This window comes from Chlorocebus sabaeus, chromosome 14 (genome assembly GCF_047675955.1).
Source record: "Chlorocebus sabaeus isolate Y175 chromosome 14, mChlSab1.0.hap1, whole genome shotgun sequence".
NCBI classification, from domain to species: Eukaryota; Metazoa; Chordata; class Mammalia; order Primates; family Cercopithecidae; genus Chlorocebus; species Chlorocebus sabaeus.
Genome location: NC_132917.1, coordinates 58,130,047 through 58,136,750, shown reverse-complemented (window position 1 = coordinate 58,136,750; position 6,704 = coordinate 58,130,047). Strand labels below are relative to the sequence as shown.

At 34.7% G+C, this 6,704-nt stretch overlaps 1 long non-coding RNA gene across 1 annotated transcript in view; it reads right to left on the bottom strand.

Moving 5' to 3' along the window:
• Positions 1 to 203: 203 nt before the first annotated feature.
• LOC140713429 (uncharacterized) overlaps positions 204 to 6,704 on the bottom strand; it is a 21,263-nt gene continuing 14,762 nt past the window's right edge. The window contains exons 2-3 of the long non-coding RNA XR_012095508.1: positions 2,719 to 3,073; positions 204 to 354 (exon numbers count right to left, since the gene is read on the bottom strand). This is a non-coding gene — a long non-coding RNA (uncharacterized lncRNA). The remainder of the gene's footprint in view (positions 355 to 2,718; positions 3,074 to 6,704) is intronic.

The window sequence follows — 6,704 nt, the reverse complement described above, 5'->3', positions numbered from 1 at the left end:
AAATACTTAAGCCAATTATGTAGATAAACTGACTCTTTAAGTTTTGTTTTTAAAGAATAATCATAATTTGAATTAAATATACCAACTTTCTGTCTACAATTACATTATGAAACATACAATGCTAATGTCATTAGAGGCTGCAATAGAATATTTCTTCACAGTGCTTATACGTCAATTGAACATAACATATAAGCTACTGCTATAGGCAGAAGGATCTTAAATGCAAACTCAGATTGCCCCTGAATCTTTGATGTAGAATCCTTGCTTCAGGGTCTTCTTGCAACCGTAACGTCCCTTGTCAACCAGAGAGCTCTGATTGTTAGTCCTTGAGAGAGTTTCCATTTTTTTCATGACCTAAAAAGAAAGAAAGAAAAAAAAACACTGAGATGAGTTATTGGATGTGAAAATTTAAAGTCATGCCAGCAAGAAATAGAAAGTATTTAATATACCTTTCCTTAACATTATCGTTAATAAATGTATGACTCTATATTTTCCCAACATTTCTTGTTTTATAAGGTTCAGTTTACACATCTTTTATTATTATTACTGTAATAGAATTCCTTTCATATACAAGATTTAAGGTTTTAGATTCCCTGATAATTTTCCTAACTAAAATGATGGGCACTGGGCTAATACATCTCATTGGTACATGTGAAATCTAACCTGAAAATTCTGTCTAATTCTATAATGCACTAATACTGATTACCTATCAGATTCCCCATTCATTCAGAAACAAGAGTTTGTTACCACACATTCTCACTTATAAGTGGGAGATAAACAATGAGTACACATGGACATAATGATGGAAATAAACACTGGGGACTCCAAAATGGGGGATGGTGAGGGGAGGAGGAGGGTTGAAAATTACCCTCAATATTCACTGTGTGGGTGACGGGTACACTAGAAGCCCAAATCTCACAATTATGCTCCATATCCATTGAACAAACTTGCACTGTACCCTCTGAATCTAAAAGAAAAATAAATAAGAAATTGTGTTTGTGGGTGGGGAGGTGTTACATATCTACATAATCCTTCCCTACATAATCCTTACATACTCCTACACTATATAATCCATAATTTTAGGGAAAGTTGACCCTCTTCCCAGTTCTGCGAGAGTCCTGTAGACTTGCTTGAAAACTTTTTCTCCCATGAATTGAAGCAGCATGGAATCCCACTAAAGCTGGAAGCATCATCTCACTACAGTGGGAAGCAGCCATGGGGTAGAGGCCTTCCTGGAACCCACAGGAACTGACTGCGGAGGTAGAAAAGCACTCAAGGCAAGCTGAAGTCTCTGGATCAAGTGGCCCTGAAGTTTGCCCTACCTCTTTTCCTTGCTTGAAGAATCAGTCCTGTTTCTCAGTTAGACATTCCTGAGTTGAGTTTTCTGTTACTTGCACCTTTACAGGTGCTAACTGATTCTCTAACTTTTCATTTGTAAGTATATTTTCTTTCTTATTTTGTTATGCCACAAGAGACATAAATCATTTCTGGCAAATCCTATGTTTTGGGTGTTTTTGTGGCAACATAGCTGTGCCCCAAATTCCACTATTTGAATATTTAAACTCCAAATTAATTTTCTCAGTTGAGTTTTCATTAGTTTTAATATCATAGTCAGTATGGAATTACACTTTTAAAAACATCTGTTTTAGACCTGACTACCTCCCAAGCAACTCTGATGTTAAGGACTCTGATGGGAATGTTAAGGTTTCATAAAAGATACAGCCCTGATAGAGAAATCCTCTAATAAGAGCAGAAGGTTTAATCCAGACCATGCACATTCTGTGCACAATAAATCCTTTTACTCAAGCAAAGAGTATAAGCAAAGTAACATTATTTGAATATTATCCTTAAAAAATTGATATATATATATATATATATACACACACACACACACAATTTCATGAAGGTACATTAAAAAATATATATACATGTCATTAAACAAAGTGGCATGACAAATAGCCATCTTTAAATCATTCCATTAATCATATCATAAAAACAATATTTGTATTGATAGGAATCAAGGAAACACTTTTCCAAAGAAACTGAGTGGCTATTACATTTTTTATTTTTAAGCTCCTCAACTGACTAATAACTTGGTTTTTTATATTTTTGCTGATAACTTTGCAAGCAACTTTAAGAAGACAGATGAATGTTACAAATGAAATTAACATGTGGCAGCACCGTGATGCACTTAATATACTTACCATTTGTTTTGATTATTTGGTTGGCATGTTCTTATTTGCCCTTACTATAATAAACAGGATATGGTTAATCACATTACTTTTAGCAACAATAAGAAAACACAACAAAAACCTGCCTCCTATTTTTTCTATATCTGTTACCGTTACCTCTAGAACTCTCTTTTTGGTGATGAGGGCTCAATGCTCTTAAAATAGAACAAAGATGAATCACAATGAATAGAATACATTTACTCCTAGCATTTGTGGTAAAGAAATAAATATAAGACTGACTGGAAAATTTTAGCAAACTGTGATATATCTATAAACTATTCTGTATTTGTACATATAAAACATCAAGTATTCTGAATAATTTTAAATAGTTTGAAATCAGTCATTCTTTTTCTTGAGATTCGTAATCTGGAATAATTACATTAGTTATCAAAGTAGCTAGATAAATAATCCTGAGCAAAAAAAAGTCATGATTCAACATTCTGGGTGTATGTTGCCTATGACTGAGGCGTGGTGATTCTCCACTTACCAGAGCAAGAAATTCCCAGGAGCACGAGGAACAGAGATATGGTTCAACAAGAGCAGAAGAGAAAAAACAGGGGACCCATTCAGGCAGAGTTGGCTTAGAGATTGTGCCCAATGAATTAAGACCTGTGCACTGGATCCTTCATTACTCCAGAAAGCACTGCAACCAACAAGTCTAATCATGTAGACAGAGGGCAGTTGCCAGAATGCAGAAAGCAACCTTCTCTAGAGTACAGCAAAAGAAGCTGGTCATCTGAGAGGTGTCCATCCTTTATCTTGGGGATGAAGCTTCTGGATAAAATCAAGGCAGGATGACACCATCTCCATCAATAGATGAGGATTCAGGGCAGGCTTTCAAGCTAATAATAACACAGGAACTGCAGTTAGGTAATACAAAGAAAAACAAATGAGCCTAATGTCTCAGGAAATCGAACTAAAAAGTGTAACACTTTCTACCAGGAAATTAATGCTGCTACTTACAGTATAATGCTGAATGATTTCTCCAAAAACTACAAATTGAAGAATATTTTAGATAACAACCTGATGAAACTGTATTAATAAAAGCTATGATACAGGCTTAAGGAAGCAGAAGATGTGAATTGTGTAGTTCCTGTAGTTATCTGCATTCACATATTATAGACTGAACATGGTATACTGAAGAGAGCACACGTCATAGATTCTGCTTTCCAGACTTAGCTTTTGCCAGTAATTGCATTGCTTTGCTAAAGCTAGAGCCAGTATGAGCCACAATTCCCCCATTTATAAAATGAAAATGAAGAATTCAGTCAGAATGATCTCTAAGATCTCTCAAAAATTCCATGCTTTAAACATTCCTGGTAGGTTTCCTGAAACAATAGGCATCATCTCTGTATTTTCTTTTCTCATCTATCTTGTAGTCATGTCAATATTCATTATTATATATAAGCTGATTTTCCTAAATCACTTGTCTTTTAAAGATTAGCAGCTCTCCCACTCTTTCCACAGCATCCTAAAGGAAGTTGATCATATCAAACAGTGTTGAGTCACTACGGTGATTCTAAACAAGGAGAAACGAAGCATCCAGCAGCGATATTGGATAAGAAATAGTCTCTAAAAGGATAAAAGTAAGCCTGGCAAAATCATTGTTTTGTACCTGCCTCCAATACATTTGCAAGGGGGTGTTAATGAAAAATGAGAGTGATGTTCCCATCACACATTTTTGGATTACTGTGCAGCAACATCAATTGGAAACCTAATGAAACAGAGACCACCCACAGAGGAGGGATAGTGTGTTCCTCTGTCTTCCTGCATCCAATTTACCAACTGACTCTATAGAACAAGCTGCTGGTTTGTTTGTGGCCTTCATACTGATTGGTCATGTATTTAACATTGATAATTGGCAGTGCAAATTTCCACTATCTTTCACAACTAAAAGAATGTTGTAACGCATTACAATTGTGTGGTAATTGTAACAGGTAACAGGCATATTTTCTTCTACCCAGGTGATCTTAAAATTCCAGCACTGATATCATCTCATAATGGTGGACTGTTCGAATTAGACTAAGTCCCAGATGAGTTGGTCATTCCCCCTATTTAGTTGTTTTCATTGACTAAGAGAATATGCTATGTATTCATCAAATAGAACTTCTCCCAATCAGGGAAATGGCAATAAGAAACTGAGTAGGTGAGTTCCCACAAAACATATCAGCGACTACATAAAGAGCTGATGTTCCAAATGGAAGTGTTCTGTTCTTTGTTTTTGCACCTGTTCAAACTGGCATCTGGTATTAGGCTTGTGACTAGTCAAACATTACTACTTTCTGTCAAGCTGGCTGGGAGAAACAAAAGAAAGAGAATACAGTGTAAAATATTAGTTCATCCTTATGTGTTATTTTGTGACTGCATTTTCCTTGTCAGCCTCCCTCCCTGTGCTTATCATCAAGTGCAGTTTATTCTTTTTTTTTTTTTCCTTTTTTCCTCAAATTTGACTTCTAGAAGCCATCTGGCATTCATTCTAATTCCCACATTACAGCTCTCCATAAGTCAATCTGATGACTGCCTGTTAGGTTATAGGATTAAGTTTAAGATTTTCCTAATTCATTGTGAGGTTCTTCATGGATTTGATCTATTATATCTTCCTGAGCTTGTCCAGTTGTAGATTTCTGCATGTGATTTATGTCTAACAGGTGTTGGTTTGCTACAGTTTTCTAAATATTGGCCTCCCAATGCAAGGGAGGCTTGGGAAGACACTAGAATTCAAATTGTATTCCTACACAACTGGAGAATGGCCTCCCTGCTGAAATTCAGTGTTGCAGAACCATTTATTAAGCTAAAAAGATTGATGTTTCAATATATGGAAAAGTAAAGAGACTCAAATTCCATCATCAACTCACCAGTTGCACCTATGTATCTGTGGTTCTCAGGAGACAGTATATTATTTAACAGGTGGAACAAGTAGGTGAGTTTAAAAATACAGATTTACCCCTTGCTATGAGTTACTGTGAATTTGAGTGTTGTTTTCTAAGGTCTTACTTTTAAGCTGAATGCCTTTGTATAATTTTTGTTTTCCTGGTGTAAAGTTAAAATGCCTAATGGAAACCTATGCATTTTTAGGGAGAGAAAAAGAAAGATTTCTTTTAAAGACTGTATCTAGTAAAGCATTTTAAAATTCATTATTATACTTTTGAAAGATGTATATAGCATTGAAGAAAACAGAATACGGAATAAAGTTTATTTAATAACGAATGTCCGCATAAGTCTGACACCATTACAAATGTTTATTTCTTATGCTAAGTACATTTTAATAAAATTTCTAGATTGAGATATGGTGATTTCCATAGTTTTCATGTTGGGCCATTTGTCTTATCTTTGTGTGAATGACATAACGCTTACGTTTATTAAACCCATAAAATCTTTAGCCTCATATTGGTCTTTTGTGTGATATATATAGTGCTCTTTAATTTTAAGCTACTCTGTGCTTCATAGTTATTCCTCACTTTAGCTACAGCAAGAAAATTGTTGCATTCATATTATAGATGAATAATCCCAGATACAGGGAGATTAAGGCACTTGCCTGTGGTCACACTGAGAGTTAATCAAAATTAAAATGCACAGCTCTGAGTTCCCAGACCACTGCTCAGCCCCTGGAGCAATGCCACTTTGCACTATAAATTGTTCCCGTAATTTTAAAAATTTATAATGTGCTCATCAATTTGCATATCTGAGTATGAATTACAAACATTAAAATTGGCTACAACTCCTCATCAACCAATTACTAACAAGAAGCACCTAAAAGGTCAAAGTCATGAAATACCAAAGTAAACAGATATGTGTGCACCTTTTGCTAAGTACTAGTCATACAATCCAACATGTATTCATTATATTTTTGACACTAGGAAATAGTTTAAACCTTGGTTTATTCATTGTAGTTGACATTGAATTATTAGAAGACACTAAAGTGATTAAAATATTACTTTCATATGATTCAGACATGATATGATCTTTAGATAGCAAATATTATGGGAGTTACATATAGATGTCAGTATTAAGATATAGTGTAATTTGTCAATTGGAAATTGGTACTATTAAAAGAAAAAGTCAGTAATATATATTTAAAAAGCTATTCAGGATTATAACATGTATTAAGTACTGACTAAGTACATTCTGTTTGGGGAATTTCTTGATTTCTAACAGCATTTCTTCTATGATAAGAAGTTTTCTACAATTTTCTACCTTCAGCTGTTGTTATTCTCATTCTTTGTCCCATCATGGTTCCATTGTTTGGTTTCTTACAGTCAGCCTTAATGGGGCAATTAACCATACAGCATTGATAAAAATACTAACTCAAGAAAATTGTCGAAAGAACATAGAACATTCAGGATTTTTTTTTTTAAAGGCTAGCTGTGTCACTGAAAACTGTAATTAAAGTATGTGTGATTTTGCTTGTGTGTTTGTTACACAATTCTCCTGGTCTACGGTTAAAGAAAATGTGGGCCCCTACAGTAGACTGCA